Source organism: Ambystoma mexicanum, chromosome 2q (genome assembly GCF_040938575.1).
Source record: "Ambystoma mexicanum isolate Mex_15411 chromosome 2q, UKY_AmexF1_1, whole genome shotgun sequence".
NCBI lineage: Eukaryota > Metazoa > Chordata > Amphibia > Caudata > Ambystomatidae > Ambystoma > Ambystoma mexicanum.
The window spans coordinates 222,514,472-222,533,634 of NC_090924.1; positions in this window are offsets into that span (position 1 = coordinate 222,514,472).

A 19,163-nucleotide genomic window follows, 5' to 3' on the forward strand; every position below is an offset into this window, starting at 1 on the left:
CTTCTAAATGTTAACATTTGTGGGGGGGGTTATCCTCCCATGTCCCCCTACCCCTTCATTACTACCCCTCCCCAAAACCCTCCCCAACAACTTTTGACCCCTTAAATAACCTTATTTGTCAAAGCAATTTCGAAGTTGTGCCATAAGAAACTGCAGTGCATCATATGCCATTTTACCCGCTGCTGTTCAGCGAAACAAATCAATGTCAGATCTCTGCACACGTGCCTGCATCATCAGCAATGAACACCAACAAATCAGTGGCACAGCCAATAGTCTTGGCCTTCATCGAGGGTATTCACTTGTAGTTGTTTGTTTGATGGGTGAGACAATTCTACGAGAGGTGCCAGGCCCATAGCAAGAAACACACAGTGGGTGCAGTCCCTTCTCGGATTGCCTTCAATTGGGAGCAATGTGTATGTAGCTGCAGGTGATCTGCGTAGCTTAGGAGTCATGGTAGTAAAAATGGGACATTTGCGACAGGTAGACATAAAAAGAGTTTACGTTGTATGGGGCGGGTCAGTTGTTACATGAGTACGTGTATTCAATTGTTTGGTATTGGTTTTGTGAGGGCACTGGTGTTCACGGTTGTTATAATTGAGGGCTAGAGGATTCGATTTCCCTGGCTCATGAGCACGTGGTTAGCCCCACCAAACGGCTTAGCTCTCTAAGTTTCCTGCTTTTAGAAATTGGACGATTTTACGTGGTGAGTGCACACGAGGGGTCCCAGCTACTTTCTTCATACTAAATAGTTACATATCAGTAGTGTGAGGCTTGATTTTATTTTGTTCATTTGGTTAAATTTCTTTGATGCCCATGCATGCTGTATTACTGGAGACCTACTACTAGGTGTTCACTCGCAGGCCTGCACGGGCCTCAGCCATACAACGCGGGAATAAAACACTGCAACAACTCCGTTTGGTTGCTGGCTCAGGACTGACGTAGTTCCGGCCCACTTTATTTACCCGCCCACATCACGTGACTCGGGTCTCCCCTCGTCCACGTGACTGGGCCTGCTTCGGTTACACCACACTAGGGAAGGTAAGGTATATTGGTGATTTGGTGGTGACACTAAACATTGTTTTGAATTTTTTGATGTATTCGTCATGGGGTGAACAGGATGAGTTGTTAGGGTATTTTGTATGATATACTTTTGTTTTCAACAGGACTTGGGGGTCAGTAAATAGCACATGTTGTATACAGGTATGTCACATCTACATATAATTTCACAAGCCAGTTCGTGTAGAACACCGGAGTTAGTTATTCGCTGACCTTCTATTCCATGTTTTGAATTCTAGAGTTGGCCCTGACGATGGACTCAGGGCCTCATCACGACTTTGGCGGTTACCCTTATATCCGGCGGTAGCGCTATTACCTCTGGATTTAAGGGTCCACCAAATCAGGACTTCGGCAGATTTCGCCCCAGCTCTGAGCTGGGGGGAAATCCACCGAAAATTTGCGCTCATACCGTTGGCGGGAAATCCGCCTGCGGTATTAGCGCGAAATTTCCCCATTGAGCCCAATGGGGAATGGGGCATTCCCGAATGGGCTCAATGGGGAATGGGGATTAACATCACAGCCGAACTCGTGATCTGGCGCTATTAGCGCCGGGGAGTTCGGCGATAGGGCAGATAGCGCCGACGCTAATAGCGCCGGCGTTACCGCCCAAGTCGTGATGAGGCCCATAGTGGGATTGCCCGTATGTTCAGACTCTGCCCTTGAATTACCCACTGTGATGTACAATGAAATAAAGAAAATAAAACCACCTATCTTCTCAAACTTCATTCTTCAAGACGAGGAAACCTGTTGGAACAAATTGCTGGGCGGCGACAAACAGTCATGGCAGTTCGCCACAATAAACATCATGCAACACACTTCAATGTGATCCTCCCTTTGAAGACCCAAACTATTGTTCCACCTGCATCTTCGATCTAATCCTCGTCACCTTTGTGCAGATTCACCGGACTGTCCAAGTGTTGAAGTGCTTCTGCTACCTGAGTGTTCTTTTGTTAAAAAATCTGTATAGATTACAAACAAATTAAAAATAAAAAAAACACCTTTAAGACCAGTTATGTTATTGCATTTTTATGTTAATGGTTAGAATGTGAAGTCGTTTTCACTACCAGGATGCGGTCAAAACACTGGAAGGATCACATGGGTGCCTTCTGCGGTGGTGGTTAGGTTGCCATGTGTGCTCGGGTGCAACAGGGTGTTTTCTGTGAAGAGTTTGGGGTTTTCTATGTAGACATTGGTAAACATCTTATTTACTATGAAGATATTGGAGACATTGTATCTGCAAGGGTCTAGAGGTAGTGATCAGTTCTGGGCGTGGTATTGCGGCCGGGTTTGGTGTTAATTAAAGATTTAATAACTACAGGTATTGTGCATTACCAGTTACGTTCATGCGGTCGGTTGATGTTCACGCTCTACAGTGTAATGTACTTGTTTATTGTTGGACCGCACAAGTTTCCAGTTCCGCCTGGGAGTTTTGTTATGGTTTCATTTTCAGATTCCTGGCGAGTTTTTTTGGCTTATGTTTATCTACGGCAGGAGCGATATAGTGATATATTATATTCGTCTAAGTAAGGAGGGAGAAATGTGGTAATGTGCTTGCCTGAATAATGGAGGAGTGGATGGATCGTTAGTGTGGAATGTTGGTCGGCGCATTGAGAGAGTGCTCTGAGAATGTATTTGGGAAATGAGCTGGCTGGTGTGTGGATGGGCCAGTGGGTGTGTGTTACATCTTATTTATTTATTTTATTGTATTGTGCATTTGTAAAGCGCTTATACAGCAAGTAAATTGTGTTTCAAAGCACCCAGAGGGCAACAGGGAGGGAGCATGGGATTGAAAAACAATGAAAACACTGAAGATTAAAGACAGACCTACTAGGCCTTGTGAGCATTCAGAACATGCAAGTGCAGAGAGAGGAGAGGGGAAGAGGGAGTGGGAGGTAAGAGCTAGGAATGCCTGTGTGCATGAGTGAGCAGCATCTGCAAGTGTCCAGTGGGGGAAGTGCTAGGGAGAGGTCAGCTGCCAATAAATAGGTGTGGGAGGCCAGGGCCCAGGAGGACACATAAGGGCCCTGGTCACCAATCTCAGCAACTGCGGGATTAGCAGAGGTGGAAGGGAAGGAGGAAGTGAAAAGGAAAGCCTTGGACTTCTGGAATTTAAAGAGATCCGTCTCAAGACGACAGAAATGTAAAGGAACATAGTAAGGAACTAGAATAAATACACCTGCATACCTTTCCTCGGGAGTCCAGCATGGAACGTCTTACATGTATTACATGTATTAGGTTGTTAGGTTATTTCGCAGTGCAGCAGGATACAACTAGGCCATGAAATCAGGACAGGGACCCGGAGGATGCGGACAACGATCCACACCGGGGAATTGGTGTACAAGGCTAGGTAAAAATATTGAAATTATTTTGCTGTGTTACTATCTATACCATGTTGCCATGAACAAATCAGTCTGGTCCCGCCACTGGCCAGCATGCACCTCAAAGAAAAAGCATTAGGAAATTACGGCCACCGGCACCCTGGTAAATATAGGCCCAATCGCCAGGGCTGCTCCATCCTCCTCCCCCTTCCTCATGTAAGGCTGGTGACATAAGCATGCCAGCATCACTAACCTCCATCCCCTGAAATGGATGTCCCCAAAAGCTACAGTGGAGGCTAAGGAGCACACAAGCTGGATAGGTTGTGGCTGAACAAAAGAGATTTGAAACAGGGTAGGTTTAGCATGGAGGCCTGCTCGGCCCTGGCCCATTGGCTGACATTTACGTCCACCGCCATGAATACCTATTAGTTTTCACTCATAGGCGCCAGGTAAATGATAGCTTGTGATGCAAAGGTATTGGCATGAGAGTATAGACAGAGGGGAGATGGAGTATATGGAGGTACATTCAGCCTGTGGGTGTTGTTTGGCTTTTCACGCATTCCCATGCTTTCAACTTTGTGTATTCGTCCCCACTGCCTGTCCAGCTCTTCCCATCCCTTCCCAAACCACACCCACACTTTTCATTTCTTTTCAATCAACTTACATTTTTTTGTGAGTATCCCTTTATACTCAATCTGTAATTGAGTCTTTTTAAGTATGTCATCTGAGTATAAGGTAGAAAGATTTCCTCTCAACAGAAAAACATACTTTTTGTATTTACATGTACTTCACTCTTATACTGAAAGTGGATTTTTTTACCGTGCCATCTTATTCTATGAGGAAGGGGTTGTTTCATGCTGTTTCCTAGGCTATTTAGGCTATTTTGCACTTTCTATACCGATTGGACTTAGGAGCAGGCTTGTGAAAATCTCTCAATCTAATAGCACAGGCTGAAGGCTACGCACTTCTGTTCAATCTAAAAGGGATTCTGCTCACTACAGACTCATTCAAGATGAATGCAAGACTCACTCTCCTACAATCTCGGTGGGGTGGAAATGTAGAGAGGGTGCTGATAGTTGGCGACCTTGGTTGGATCACTGACCATAAGCCGAGCTGGTGGTGGCACTGCAGAGTGAGTCTATGCCGTGGTGACGTGGTCACTATGAAGCCGCCCGAAAGTAGGCTATTGCCCAATTGGCACAATCAAAATCCTCACCCTGATATTTCCAGTATTGAAGGCCTGCGATTTTGCAGCCAGGATATGCGTACTCGGAGGACCCGACTGGGGTACTTGGGTTCACTTGTGGAAACAGGAGTCATCCTCAGTTTAAGTACATAATGTATATAATAGTGCCTTTTTTAGTTTTGGTTAATTGGTGTGGGGTCTCATTTCATTTGTGCATTCATTCAACTAGAGGCTGGCTATGCCTCGGCCATGTTTTCTTGCAAGGCCAACACAGCCCATGTTTCCCACCATCCTGGCCCTGTCCTGTCATATCTGTTCCACAATTTACCATATTCTCAATTGCTCACACTTCGATAAACTAATCCGCCAACTCGTACATCCGTTTACAAACGCATCCACAAACCCAGATGCTACCTCATACAGTCACTCGCCTATTTGACAATGGACCTGCTGTAAAGGTGCAGATTCAGCTTTGCCTGATGGGAAAGGGGAAGGGGCATCCCTAGAAGGGGATAACATCCTTGACAGCTGCAAGGTGTAACTTATGCCCCATGTTTGCAGGTGCAGCCAGAGAAATCCATGCAGAAGAGCAGGGGTGGGGCAACCCAGAGGGGCACGGGGGAGATAGGGATCTGGGGCAGAGGCAAAGGGTTGCAGTGGTAGTACAGTATAATATGAACCACACAACAACCATTTTGGGACATGAGCCGCAGGTAAGTAAACGACTTGGGTTTTCGCGCTGACGAGGCCCTGTGTTTTGGGCAGACATGAATTTCTTGCACGCTCGGCCACACCAGTGTGCTGGAGAAATGTTGCAAGCTGACTATTCCCAGGAGACCGTAGTCATTGGGAAGTGGATCCAGCAAATACCTTTGAGGTCAGCGAGTCAGGCACCTCAGCACTTGCTGGGAAAGGAAGAGATTCATCTGATAAATGCAGGCAAATAGGAGTAAAATTACTGTGGGATAAGCAGTTTCAAATCACCCATTGGCAGATGGTCGTTGGAAGAGGGCTGTGGGGCAAGGGGGTGAGTCAGGAGGGGATCAATCATCTAGAGAGTTTGGGCGTCCCTACATTGTAACAGTGTTTTGTGTGATTGCCGATGTCAGGAGGGCACTTCATTGATTGGATGCCATGTGAATGTCTCCTCATTGCCAAGCTAAGGTTGTTGTGTGTGTCTCATGAGACCTGGCCACTGGCACATTAATAAAGTTCCAATGGTCAGCACAATTACGTAATGTAATGAACTAATTTTGGTGCAGTGTGAGAAGGTTTATGATGTTACTAGGGGTGGTGTTGGACAGAGGGGGTTAAGATGGCATTCTCCAATCATAAAAGTGTGTAACGTATAGTTAGCCATGGGGGACTGACAAAGTTCCACCAACAGTAGGATGGTTTATCATTTGTTGTGAACTTTGTCTATGCTAATATTGTGAGAACATATCAAAGGTTTAGCTACAGTAGGTTCCCTCTGACAGCTGAGGGTATTTCGGCTGCCCTTGCGGCGGGCACGGGTCCAGCGAGTGCAAACCAGTCTTGCATGCACAATTGAGGAGGTCCCGCTAACGTCGAGTTCACAAAGGCCTGCCTGGTCCCGAACGGTGCCCGTGCTCAGGTGGAGGGGCGAGCCATAGGGAAGGCTCAGTGCCAGGAGGACTTGAGGATCTCTAGGACACTTGAGTGTACCCTTGCATGAACGTACAATGACATGGCTGCATGCCAACGGAGGGGGGGGGGAATATTCTTTTATGGTGTTTAGGACGCATCCTACAAAGGGGTGGACGATCGGCCATAAGTAGTGATAGAGTTTAATTCTACCCCTCCGATAGGGAGTGGGTGTATGGCGAGCGCATCTGCGTTAGAGCAGAAAGGTGCATAGAAGGTGGCAGACCCGATTAGATGGGAATTGTGCATAGTGCAGGCAATTGTATAGTTGAGTCATTTTGGGGACGGGGGGTTTATGATTTGTTGATGTGTTGAAGGAGGACACGCGATAGGGTAGTATATGTCAGCTATGTCCGTTAGTCTGACTTTTAGAGTTTTGTTTCTTTCATAGTGGTCAGAGCATTTGGTGGTTTAGGAGCAGTAGGCCAAGTAGGAAGGGTCAACACCAGAGATAACTTCTATATAGTTGTGCTTAGCTTGGTAGTGGTAGATGCAGGGGCATTTTGGGACATGAGCCGCAGGTAAGTAAACGACTTGGGTTTTCGCACTGACAGGCCCTGTGTTTTGGGCAGACATGAATTTCTCGCACGCTCGGCCACACCAGTGTGCTGGAGAAATGTTGCAAGCTGACTGTTCCCAGGAGACCGTAGTCACTGGGAAGTGGATCCAGCCAATACCTTTGAGGTCAGCGAGTCAGGCACCTCAGCACTTGCTAGGAAAGGAAGAGATTCATCTGATAAATGCAAGCAAATAGGAGTAAAATTACTATGGGATAAGCAGTTTCAAATCACCCATTGGCAGATGGTCCTTGGAAGAGGGCTGTGGGGCAAGTGGGTGAGCCAGGAGGGGATCAATCATCTAGAGAGTTTCGGCGTCCCTACAGTGTAACAGTGTTTTGTGTGATTGCCGATGTCAGGAGGGCACTTCATTGATTGGATGCCATGTGAATGTCTCCACATTGCCAAGCTAAGGTTGTTGTGTGTGTCTCATGAGACCTGGCCACTGGCACATTAATAAAGTTCCAATGGTCAGCAAATTACGTAATGTAATGAACTAATTTTGGTGCAGTGTGAGAAGGTTTATGATGTTACTGTGGGTGGTGTTGGACAGAGGGGGTTAAGATGGCATTCTCCAATCATAAAAGTGTGTAACGTATAGTTAGCCATGGGGGACTGACAAAGTTCCACCAACAGTAGGATGGTTTATCATTTGTTGTGAACTTTGTCTATGCTAATATTGTGAGAACATATCAAAGGTTTAGCTACAGTAGGTTCCCTCGGACAGCTGAGGGTATTTCGGCTGCCCTTACGGCGGGCACGGGTCCAGCGAGTGCAAACCAGTCTTGCATGCACAATTGAGGAGGTCCCGCTAACGTCGAGTTCACAAAGGCCTGCCTAGTCCCGAGCGGTGCCCGTGCTCAGGTGGAGGGGCGAGCCATAGGGAAGGCTCAGTGCCAGGAGGACTTGAGGATCTCGAGGACACTTGAGTGTATCCTCGCATGAACGTACAATGACATGGCTGCATGCCAACGGAGGGGGGGAAGAATATTATTTTATGGTGTTTAGGACGCATCCTACAAAGGGGTGGACGATCGACCATAAGTAGTTATAGAGTTTAATTCTACCCCTCCGATAGGGAGTGGGTGTATGGCGAGCGCATTTGCGTTAGAGCAGAAAGGTGCATAGAAGGTGGTAGACCAGATTAGATGGTAATTGTGCATAGTGCAGGCAATCGTATAGTTGAGTCATTTTGGGGACGGGGTGTTTATGATTTTTTCATGTGTTGAAGGAGGACGCGCGATAGGGTAGTATATGTCAGCTATGTCCGTTAGTCTGACTTTTAGAGTTTTGTTTCATTCAGAGTGGTCAGAGCATTTGGTGGTTTAGGAGGAGTAGGCCAAGTAGGAAGGGTCAACACCAGAGATAACTTCTATATAGTTGCGCTTAGCTTGGTAGTGGTAGATGCAGGGGCATGTACAGGCGTTTGCATATTAACATAGAGAGGTTAAGAAACAGGTGGGCCTGTGGAGCGGGCAAATATTGTACTAACAGAGTGAATGAACGAGCTTGAATAGAAGACCAGTGAGCATGACAGCTATGAGTGGGTAGGTCTTTAGAGAGGGCCAGTGAATGTGGATAGGGCATGAGCTGGAGGAGTGGTAAGTATGGATGTGTGAAGAGAAGGTGGGAGTGTGTGAGTGGGGAGAGCGTGACGTGGAGATGTGAGGGAGGTCTGTCGGGTATAAGGGTAAATTGGAGTTTGCAGAAGGTTTAAATTAAAGAAGGGGGAGCACCAGATATATGTGTGGTAGGGGTCCAGACGAGGTAGGAATGGCTTTTAGGTTTGACGCACCCCTAGATCATCTATGTACTAAGTTGCCCCAATATCGTGATCAAATATTAAAATACCGCTTTCAGTGGGTTTGGGACACTTCGGGACAGTGTTTTCATGAACAGGCCAGAGAGGGAATGTTCATTAGAGGAATAATAGAACACATGTTTTCATTCCTGCTAGCAATGTACAAAAGATCAAAGCTCAAGAGCAGGCAAAATATGTTAGGGTTTTGGAAGTTCCATGAAGAGAAAAAGGAGGAGCCTGTGAAGAAGGGAGGGCACGACAGTGACATGACAGGACAACCTAGTGCTCCGCCCCCTCCCTAGGGGGTGTATCCAACATTGAAACCTGCTGCCTGGTACACCAACCCACGGCGTGTATCTGCAGGCAGAAGGTACTTGGAAAAGGGGACGAAGACTAGCAAGGGGGGGCAGGCCTGGAGAACCGAAGGAAAAGGGAGACGGAAAGTACCTGGCAGACATAGAAAAAAACACATAGTGACAGTTGGACACTATGTTCAAGGAGACAGAGAGGGTGATAGAAAAGGAGGTGCAGAGGAAGGAGAAGGAGCAAGGGACTGCTGGGGTTGGAGAGGGGTGGACATCAGGGAAGATAAAGTTCAGACTGGATAATGAGAGTCTGGCAAGGGGGAGGAAGAAATTGGCATGTCGGCAGGGACCTCCATCTGGAACAGCCTTCCTGCCTCCCTGAAACTTGAGCAGAACCATCTCCGGTACCGGAAACACCTCAAAACCTTCCTCTTTGCTTCTGCTTTCTCTGCCTCTCTCCCCTGCTGAAATTCCCGGCCGAATCTGCACTGGTTACCTGGACACCCTTCTGACCTTGGGGCCAAGTCCCACCCTTTGCACTCCTGCCCTGCCACCCTGGAAACCCTTGCACTTAGGAACTGTTTTTCTGTATCCCTACACCCCCCCCCACCAGCACTTGTCTGCTCTACTCTGCACTTGCCACCATCAGGCCGCTTTACTATCGTATTTATTCCTCTATCCCATGTTATGCTATGTTATGTTATTTTGCATTTATATATGTACATGTACTGCACTTCCCCCTCTCCCTTCCCCCAGGCACTTTTCCCTCTCTCCCTACCCTTGCACTTGTGCGATCTGAATGACACTTGGCCTAGTAGGATTGTTTGTGTGTCTTTCCACTGTTTTTCCCTCCCCTGCCTCGTCGCGCCTTGTAACACTTGTATATAGGCGCTTTATAAATACCATATCATATCATATCATATCATATCATATCAAGACTGTAATGTCTCAGACGAGGAGGAGGAGGCAGAAATAAGTATGGGGGACGACAACCCCTGGGGGGACAGATAAGGAGAAAAGAGGCAAAAGCAAAGGACAAAGGAGTGCAAGGGGGAAACAAGTAGAAGATGGTTGACAAGCCTCTGCCAAAGAAAAAGCGAAGATAGGGATAACAAAGGTCACTAGTGGGGGACAGGACACAGGGCCCCGGACAACCCAAATGGCCCTACTACAGAAGGGGAGGAGAGACACACACCTTGTGCCAGGGCAGACGATGGACAGAGAAAACGTGATTTACAGCTTTCCCTTACTTATGGCAAGAGCAAGCAAATGGATATACGCTCTCCTGGCATTCGGGGATATGAAACGCTTGTTTGCAACGATAATAAGGGAGCGAGGGGACAGAATATGGGAATAAGTCGAATACAACAGGGTTAAGCCCTGATGAGATAAGGGCGGGGAGCAGCTGTTTGCCGTGATTAACTTTACCGATTTCAAACATTTTTGCAAGCCGTGCCGGCAAAGTGCTGAGTGTGTGACTGCGACACTGGACCCTGTTACGTTCCGCCCTGCGTCCCGCTGCGCGGTGACGCAGGGCGTTCTAATAAAAGCCCCGCCCCCGCGTTCGGGAGGCAGTTCCGGGGCAGACCCAGCACCAGCGTGGGTGTACATTATTTCAAGCTCCAGCTGGAGCTGCGCCGCAGGCCGCGCGGCCTATCTGCTCACTGCCAGCCCCTGCGCATAGACCGCGGGCCCGCGAACTCAACAATGGCGACGAGGAGAGACGAACATCACGAAAGGCTCGGTGCTCGGAGAGCACAATAACGCCACACAGCCATCGGCGAAATTTTTGGACACCCGGTGGGGGTGCCATCACACACGTGACCCCCCCACCCAAAAAAAAAAAAAAAAAAATTTTTTTTTTTTTTTCCTTTCGTCTTCCCTACCGAATCCAGCATGCTCTCTGCCACCAAGTCAATTTTTCTTCACTCCTGAAACAAGAAATCCAGGTGGCATCGAACATCCAACACAAGGGAGCAGCATCACGGCGTGCAGGGAAGGCCAGGCCCGGAGTCGTACCACGGCGCCTGGATACGGTGACACCTCCAAGGTAGGCCTTACGTCGCTGCATGGGTGGCCGTCAGTGACAACTACGACATCACGGATCAGGTCCACGCCAACATGGCGGCCGGCACATCCACGCCTGGGCCCTCCACGCCGTCCAGAATTGCAGCAAACCTGTCCATGACGCCACCTCCACCTCGAACGCAAGGCACTTCGTCGACACTGGTCCAGCCGTTTGACCCGTTCACGGACCCGTCGTCATGCGGACCCAGATGGCAGCTGTGGATCCAGAAGTTCGAGATGGCGATGGAGTGCAAAGAGATCACCGCGCCCAGGAAACTGAAGGCACACCTTCTACTCAGCGTGGGTGACGAAGTACTGCGCATTTTCAATTCCCTCAACGTTGCGGATGGCCAGGATGGGTACCGAAGCGCGAAAGACGCCCTCACCGATCACTTCCTCCCTCAACTAAACCCAGACTATGAGACGTTTCTCTTCTGCACCACCCTACAGGCAGCGGAGGAAACCCTTGATGCATACCACACCCGCCTGAGAAAGCTAGCCATGTCCTGTGAATTCACGAACGTGGAGAAGGAAATCAGGAGGCAGATCATCAACGGGATTCATTCGGAAAAATTGAGGCGCCTAATACTCAGTGAGAAGGGTATTCCCCTACAGCGGATCCTTGAACTAGGACGTCAGAGGGAACTGGCACACACCAGAGCGGCCAACATGGAGGCCACATTACACAGGTTGCAACCTGCTCTGAACACAGCCATGGTGGCCCGCGTCACCAACAAACAAACATCGAGAGATGACAACAGTGGTGGATACGGCCAAAACAGATGGCAACCGCGCGCTCCGGGACCCACTGAGTGTGGCTGGTGCGGTGGCCCACGACATGGCCGTCGCAACTGTCCTGCGCAAGGCACCACATGTGGAGCATGTGGCCGGAAGGACCATTACGCGAAGGTATGCCGATCGACGGACACCCCCATACAACCTCCGCAGAACCAGTCGGAGAAGTCGGCGACAAAGAAAAAGAAGCAAGCCAGTGCTAGAAGGGTCGCAGTGGCCAGCTCTTCCACGGAGGATGAAGGGGATGATATCTCGGCGATGCTGCAGGCCCCCTCCAAGGACACAGACAGGAAAGGAAGGAAGGTGTACATGGTGTCTGCACTATGCCAAGACCGAGGACCTCGCAGAAAAGCCGCCCGAAGGCGCAAATGCATGGTATCCATCCAAAACCAGTGCATTCTGATGACCATCGACACAGGTGCCTCGGTGAACGTCATGCCTGAAAACATTTTCCTGACCTTAAGTCCTACACCAGAGCTCAAAAGCACCGACACTCTGTTATATGCATACGGCTGTCGAAAGCCCCTGCCGGTCATTGGCAGGTTCCGCACCATGCTGGAACACGGAAAAAACAGACTATGGTCCAAAGTCTATGTGGTGAAGGCAGGTGTTGAGAGCCTCCTGAGCGGGGACGCAGCGGAGGATTTGGGGGTGGTCCAATTTATCTGCCATGTCAATGAGGACAAGGAAGTGGAGCACATGCTGAACCAGTACCCTGACCTGCAAGAAGGCATAGGCTGTCTGAAAGGCAAAACCATCAAACTTCACATTGATGAGACAGTGCAGCCGAAAGCCGTCCGGCACCGGAGAACGCCTTTCCACATGAGAGAACAAGTGGAGCAGGAACTCAAGGCCCTGGAAGAAGCAGGTATCATTGAGGAAGTCACAGGACCCACACCCTGGGTCTCTCCCATGGTGGTAACCCGGAAGCCCAAGCAGCCTGGGAAGGTACGGATCTGCATAGACATGCGCCTCCCCAACACCGCCATCAAAAGGGAACGCCACATAACCCCAACAATCGACGAGATTGTGGCTGACCTCACAGGGTCGAGCATATTTTCAAAAATTGATCTAAAGGCGGGGTATCACCAACTCAGACTCCACAGAGACTCTCGATACATAACAACGTTCTCTACACATTTGGGGCTACGGAGATACAAACGCCTGAGTTTTGGAATATCATCTGCCGCGGAGGTGTTCCAGCAAACCATCCAGGAGGTCATCAGGGGCATCCCCGGTGTCCTCAACGTGAGCGATGACATTCTGATTCACGCCCCCGACAAAGAAACACACGTCAAGAGGCTTCACGCCCTACTGGGCCGTCTACAAGAGGTTGGGCTCACAATACACAGGGAAAAGTGCGAGTTCCTTAAATCCGAGATCACTTTTTTCGGCTACAAGTTTGGCAGCACAGGCATCTCACCTGACCCGCAGAAGGTCGCAGACATCCAGGCGGCAAGCCCACCGATGACCCCCACGGAAGTGCGCAGTTTCTTAGGAATGGCCACCTACTGCGGGAGGTTCATCCGAAACCTGGCCACGCTATCTGAGCCGCTGCGGGAACTCACGAAGGCCAACGTCAAGTGGGAATGGGGGTCAACGTGCCAGGACGCGTTCGAGAGCATCAAGAACTCCCTCTCAGCTGACACCAAGATGGCCTACTACAACACTGAACTGCCCACAGAGCTGTTTGTAGATGCCAGCCCCGTAGGGCTCGGAGCCATCTTGATGCAAGTCACGAGAGAAGGGGAGAAGAGACCGATTGCATATGCGTCGAGAGCCCTCACAGAGACTGAACAAAGGTACTCACACATCGAAAAGGAGGCCATTGCCGTGCTGTGGGGGTGCCGACACTTTCACCTCTATCTTTATGGGCGCCATTTCACAACAATCACGGACCACAAGCCCCTGCTACCAATATTCATGGGAACATCTGCACACCCTCCGGCCCGAATAACCAAGTGGTTACTGCACCTCCAGCAGTATGACTTTGATCTCGTATATCAACCAGGCAGCGGAAACCCTGCGGACTATCTCTCCAGGCATCCGCGAGAGGCCACTCAACAAGAGATCCAAGTGGCGGCAGAGACAGAGGAGCACATATGCCAAGTAGTGCGCGCAATGAGACCCAAGGCGGTGAGCATCGAGGAGATAGAGGCGGAAACACACCAGGACCCGTGTTGTGACTTAGTGAAAAATGCCATCCTTTCCGGTGATTGGAAGACTTTCATGAGACACACCCACAACAGAACAGCCGAAGCCAAAGGTTTTCTGTCTGGCATATTCACAGTGCGGCAAGACCTGTCAGTCACGGAAGGTGGATTGTTGCTACGGGGAAACCGCATCGTGATACCCCTCAAACTACAAGACAGGATAGTGGCCCTAGCACATGAAGGACACCAAGGACTGGTGAGGACGAAAGCCCGCATTCGGCACCGAGTATGGTTTCCCCAGATCGAAGAGCGGGTCGAGACACTCGTTGCCACGTGCCTACCCTGTCAAATCACGGGGGCCCCGCCAAACCCGGAACCTATCATATCAGCAGAACGGGGCCGCTCTCGATGGGAGGCCATCAGCATTGACTTCTGCAAGCTCCGAGAAGGTCTCCACCTGTTGGTGGCGGTTGATGATCACTCTCGATACCCGGAAGTCGAGGTAGTTGAGTCCACAGCAGCAGAAGTGGTAATTCCGGCACTTGAGAAAATGTTCGCGACTCACGGACTACCTGTCTCAATCAAGAGCGACAATGGGCCGCCGTTTACAGGGGAGGAGTTCAAAAAGTATCTACAGGAACTCAATGTCAAGTATCACCACATCACTCCAAGACACCCCCAGGCAAACGGGGATGTGGAGCGATTTATGAGGACTATAAATAAGGTGCTCAGAGTATCTAAGGCTAACGCCAGCCCTTGGAAGGTTGACCTTTTCCGATTCCTCCGAAATTACCGGGTCACGCCTCACAGCACAACCGGCATTCCGCCAGCGGACCTCATGTTCGGCACCGTAATCAGATCCTCAATCCCGCATCACCCAAGCAGAACCCCGGACACAGTGAACGAGGAACGCACAGAGAGAAGGAGAAGGGATGCCAACGAACACATGAGTGGCAAGCGGAGAGCGAGGCCGTCCCATTATCAAGTGGGTGACCAGGTCATCATGCTACGAAACCCCTCCAAGTCTAAACTGGACACCAGGTACGAAGAACTTCCATGGACCGTCAGCAACCGGCATGGAACCATGGTGACGGTGGCACGGGGAAACCGTCAAGTGACGAGGAATGCGTCATGGTTCAAGGCCGTACCACGTACACTGTGGACCGACAAGGAGGGCCCTTGTGAAGGCGAGGACACTCCTCCGAGTGAAGAAGAGCCGGAGGCCGTCCCTGAGAACGACGGAGCGAGGGATGGAGACTGGGAGCCGGTGAATGGACCCGGCCGCGAGGACCTGAACCGCGAAGATGGAACAGAGCCGGAAGCAAGGGGGAGTGACCCCCGCGAAGGACGATACGGACTGAGGACAACAACAAGGCCCCCAGCTAAGCTAAGTGACTATGTGTGGTAGCCGGTGCGTTGGCACCCTGAACCCTAATAGCAGGGCGGCTGAGTGTTGAAGACAGACAGTTGTTGTTGGACCTCGCAGTTGGTTTTGGCAGTTACAGCTATGTGTTTTGTTTTGTTTTATAATAAAGGAGGAATGTTACGTTCCGCCCTGCGTCCCGCTGCGCGGTGACGCAGGGCGTTCTAATAAAAGCCCCGCCCCCGCGTTCGGGAGGCAGTTCCGGGGCAGACCCAGCACCAGCGTGGGTGTACATTATTTCAAGCTCCAGCTGGAGCTGCGCCGCAGGCCGCGCGGCCTATCTGCTCACTGCCAGCCCCTGCGCATAGACCGCGGGCCCGCGAACTCAACAGACCCTTAAACGAGCCTTGACGTTCTGTTCGTAAAACGGAAACTTCAGCATAAAAGAACAGCCCACCCGCCCTTGCGGCGGCAAGCCCTGAGGAGATAAGTGCTAGTAGCAGCTGTTTGCGCTGTTTGGTGGGACGTCAGCCCCATTACTATGTGGATCTGCTGAGAGTCTTGCGCAGAGCCTAGCAGTTCTGTCCTTGCAGGAATTACAAGACTGTGAACTTATGGAAACCACACACGCCACTACAGTATTTATAAAAGAGCATTGCTGCTTAATTGAATTGACTTTCACAGGTCATCTGTGGAATATGTTACAGAGTGGAGGAGGTGAGACAGACGCTGGCGGCTCCTCAAGCTTTTGGGCGTGCCTCGCCCTGTATCTTTGTACTACCATGTGTGTCCTAGGTGGAGTCTTCTAGACCCTCAGAGAAATAAGAGCTTATCTCGATTTACAGAAACTGCTGAAAGACTGGAAGTCTCTAGCTGTATGTTTTAGGGCTGTGAGGTTTACTCTCCCATTTTGTTAACGTTTAGATACTTTGATATTGAGCTCAGATGTTGAATATATAACGCACAATTACCAAAGAATGAATTTGAGTTTTTAAATTAACTCAATCTCGCATTTAACTTCCATTTAGGCTCTCCCAGGTCTAGCCCTTGTGTCAAAGAAATTAGTTGGTGCTTTTGGAAGTTTTGCAATTTTGCAATTGCAAATGTTATTTTTTTTTAACCACTCACATGTGGAAATCAAGGTTAGAGCTGTAATATTTTACTGATAGTTTTTTTCCCACGTAGCAAGCAAAGGAGGTTCTCCCTTGTGGATGTTGTATTTATGCGGATGCCTATTGATGCACCTTGATATATAATCTGTAGTTGTTTACATTTTGCAATTTGCACCTTGGTATATAACCTGTAGTTGTTTACATTTTGCACATTGCACTTTCTACACAGGAGCTGTGAAAGAGACTTCTCCCCTGTGAATGCTGTATTACGTTCCGTGTGCTGCGGATTGGCGATACTCCATAGTTTGAATTGCTACCATACTCCTTATGCAAAATAGACTATACACACTAAAATCAGGAATCCTGGACCACGTGATAACATCACGAGCGTCAGTGACACTAACATCTATGCCTGCAAAACCTTCGCCTGCTATTGCCAGCGGAAGGAAGCTTACAGGCTTTTGGTGTCTTTCAAGCTCGATAAAAGAAATGCTGTTGAGGATATAAGACACTTTTGCCAATTGCGGCGTACTCTACAGCGGAGGTGAAGCTGGTCAAATGTGCTCACCCGGTGGCCCGCGAGCCCCAACAGAAAGATATAATTAATATATCTCTGACTGATACTCATCTAATTTCAGGGGCCTGCGGTCCACCGGTGGAGCGGAGTAAAGATCCTGCGATTGCAGATTTCACTAATCAGCCCAACACCAATACTTCTGAAACGGGAGCTGAGGGTACATTTAACTCTGCGTCTGCTGATATGAAGTGTACTGGCATTGATTTGCCGGCTGAGAAAAATCTCTCCTTCAAGTTACTTGAGGAGAGAACCAGAATGAATTCATCAATTGGCATGCCGGACTGTTTTTCACCCATAACTGTTATTCCTGTAAATAAAGGTCCTGCTCACTCACAGAGCATGTTTGACTAATCGATTAACACAGAGGCGAATGTATCCATGTCCTTTACAAACCCCACACCACAGAGACCTCAGCCTCCTTGTGAGAATCAAGCCACAGCTAGAGGCTTTGAATTGGTCTCCCCTAATCCAAAATCACTCTGCAAGCCATAAATTCATCTATTTCAGCTCTTTTCAGATTATTTGAGAGTTTGGACCTTAAGATTTCTCGTCAATGGAAACAGATAGGTGATATCAGCTTATTGATGATTAATTTTGACAGAAACCATGAAAATAGAGCTAAACCCCCAACTCCCATTAAAGATGTGGTTCAGTCCATGCAGCCTGCTGATTCGTCTCTGCGACGATCATGGGTTTTACCTACGATCTCCCACATAATTCGTCCGGTGCTGCCTAGCTCAGAGGGGAGGAGAAAATCATGTTAGTGGCATTTCATCTTCCTGGTCAACTGCTCCAGCTTCAAACAAGAATGGCATAGACAAAGAAGTAGCTATTGATTCTGTGAGTGTGCCTGTGGTAGCAGAAAGCGAGATTAATGGTCCCACTTTGTGCCCGAAAATGTCCCCTTCAACATTGGCAAAAAATATAGGAGCTAAAGTGCTGACCACGTTCAATTTGTTCCAGGTTGTTACGCACAAGAAAACAAAAACAAAAGGTTATTTTTGAGACAAAACCTAAGAACCAAAAAAACATATGCAAAAAACCTAAAACAAGTGTGAAACAATTTGTTAAACGTGTAATTTCGTCTGCACCTACACGAATCAGAACAAATCATGGTGCACGAAATAAACAAAAACCTATTATCAAAAACAAGATGCCTAATGCTAAAGAGAACAAGACAGTTCCACCAGATCATGCTTCATTGAACGAATTGATTGCAGCCTTGGCTGGGATGAGTAGTCTAAAAGAGAACCAACAACAAAGCTCCAAAGAGTCTGTTGGCTCAGCCAAAACTTGCAGCAAAAAACCTGACACACAAGCACCGTCTCCGAGGCCAAAATTATTAGTGTGGTCTCATCACTTGAGGCCCGCCTTGCAATTCATGAGAACGCCATGAAATCTTTTGCTACTCCTCAGTCAAATGACACTCATTCTGGAAATGATATCTCTCTGCAAATTAGAGCTCTAATTCAGTCTTCAATCGAAAATCTTCTTAAACAGCACAAACAGTGTATTTCGAGGCCCACTGAGACACATACGATTCCTAAACCATTGTCAGTTGCCTTATCTATTCCAGCTTCCAGAGACACTCCAAGAGATGCAGTTCTATCTGTGCATTCCAACACGAAAGTACATCCTATTGCTGAAAGAAAAGCTCCCATATCGAAATCAAGTGAACATAATTATTGTTTCATTTTGAAATGTCGGCCACCCCCTTTCCCTGTTTATAATCTGAATCGTTCTTCGGTATTAGTCGTTTTTGATGAAATTGACAGCCTGCAAGACATTACTTCGGTAGACATCTCACAAGTAGAGTTCTTGAACGAAAATGATTTCACAATAGTGAGAATATGGCTTGCCTCTAATGTGGTTAGAAATGTCATCTGGCGAGCAAAAATGGAATTGTTCGCATTAGGCTTTCTATTGGCGCAAGATCCTTCTCTTATAAAAGGAGAAGCACATGAGTGCCTCTTAAGGAAGGTGACACATCAGCACCTTTAGAGAAATCGGCACATTTTTGGACAAAGGCCTGGCTTAGGTGGTGATAACAGCACAGACTAGGATCAGCAGTCTATGTAGTAACTAGCTGATCAACAAAATATGAAGATCATCTTGCTTGCTATCTGGAATACTTGTGGCTCCACACATCTGTTTGGCTCAATTGCAAAGTCCATGCTATCATTTCAAATCTTACCATTTCAAGAGACA